The 1,804-nt window shown below is 38.2% G+C and overlaps 1 non-coding gene across 1 annotated transcript; it reads right to left on the minus strand.

Moving 5' to 3' along the window:
- Positions 1 to 624: 624 nt before the first annotated feature.
- On the minus strand, positions 625 to 696 carry TRNAS-GGA. The gene has a single exon. It is a non-coding gene; the product is annotated as a tRNA-Ser (tRNA).
- Between the last annotated feature and the right edge of the window lie 1,108 nt (positions 697 to 1,804).

A 1,804-nucleotide genomic window follows, 5' to 3' on the forward strand; every position in this document is an offset into this window, starting at 1 on the left:
GAATATTATTCAACCTGTTTAAACTTCAATTCCCTAATGTCTAAAATGGAAGTTATAATAATAGTGGTATTTTCCACATCCTGGAGATTAAAGGAAATAATTCACAATAAAGTTCTTTGCTATCTTTCAAGTACTAGTAGATAGTCTATATATGTTTATTGAATTATACCATAATGTCTAACTTTGAGATGACATATATATTAATAAATAGCTTACTTACTGAAAATATAAGTTCACTGACTAATTGTTCACTTAAAAATAAAAAAGTTGGTGCAAAATTTAGGTCTTAATTTCTTCATCTGTAAAGAAAGTGCATTAAATAGGAAAGAGATCATAAGGTCTTTTCTGACTCTAAATTCTATATCTTTGGAAAGTGTCTATACTTTTATATGAGTTGAAAAGAGACAAGCAGGGGATTATATGTGCATGTGCTTTTCCTTTATGTATATTCCATACATGAGAAAATAAATCAGTAAACCTGTAAGCATATGTTGAAAGTGAAGTCACTCAGTCGTGTCCGACTCTTTGCGACCCCATGGACTGTAGCCTACCAGGCTCCTCCCTCCATGGGATTCTCCAGGCAAGAGTACTGGAGTGGGTTGCCATTTCCTTCTCCAGGGGATCTTCCCAACCCAGGGATCGAACCTGGGTCTCCTGCATTCCAGGCAGACACTTTAACCTCTGAGCCACCAGGGAAGCCGTATGTTAGTAGTGATTATCTCTGATAGAACTGTGGGTGATCTAAATATTTTCTATTTTCTGTGTGAGATTTCAAAATTTCTATGATTAAGAAATTATTATTTAAAAATCCTTAAGATGTAAAAGCCTTTCCCAAAAATGTGTGTGTGTGTTTGTGTGTGTGTGTACAGAAGCATTGACATCTTTTAGGACAGCTGACTAGCAGTGTGCTATGACAGCTTCTTGCACATTTTTGCTCATTATAGCTAGAAAGCTGAAGGAACAGACTGAGTAGAGTGCACACACATAAAGCTTTGTTTGAAACTTTGCAGTAAGATTATTATAATATCTTTGTAGAAATTTGAAATCATAAAAAGGTAAAGTTGAAGAACTCTTCCCAGAGCAGCCCAGCAGGTGAGAGTGGCACCTACTGGCATGATCTGGTACAGCAACCAAGCTCCCTCAGACCTTGTAACGGGTCGTGTGTGCATGCGTGTGGGCTCTCTCTGGTAACTGAATTTTTAAGGAGGCCTACAAGACCCTGATGCTGGGAGGGCTTGGGGGCAGGAGGAGAGGGGACGACAGAGGAGGAGATGGCAGGATGGCATCACCGACTCGATGGACATGGGTTTGGGTGGACTCCGGGAGTTGGTGATAGACAGGGAGGCCTGCCGTGCTGTGATTCATGGGGTGGCAAAGAGTCAGACACAACTGAGTGACTGAACTGTACTGAACTGAAAGGGGTTCAAGGACAAAGGACTTAGGGTTGCATTTGGAAAAGTATAGATCTATTTCAAAAGTAATTACTGTGTTGTTACAGACTGGAAAAATTCTTAATTATGTTTCCCTAAATGGTAGCCTATCTCCTACTTTTAAATGCTAAAAAGTACAATTTTCTTTTTAGAAAGTAGGATTTTCTCCACAGAAATAAACTTTATAAACATTTTGGTTAAAAACATATACCAGCTACTGAAAATAATATCCATTTTTTTTTCCTTCTGGTATAGAGATCTTTGAAGATCATTTTAACCTTTTAATGTGGGGTGTCAGTTTATTGAAGGAGTAAAACATTGGAATGGACATGAGGTCATATGAGTCAGGGATTCTTAATCAGTGAATTGGGACA

Source organism: Oryx dammah, unplaced genomic scaffold, assembly GCF_014754425.2.
Source record: "Oryx dammah isolate SB20612 unplaced genomic scaffold, SCBI_Odam_1.1 HiC_scaffold_22, whole genome shotgun sequence".
Classification (NCBI taxonomy): Eukaryota; Metazoa; Chordata; class Mammalia; order Artiodactyla; family Bovidae; genus Oryx; species Oryx dammah.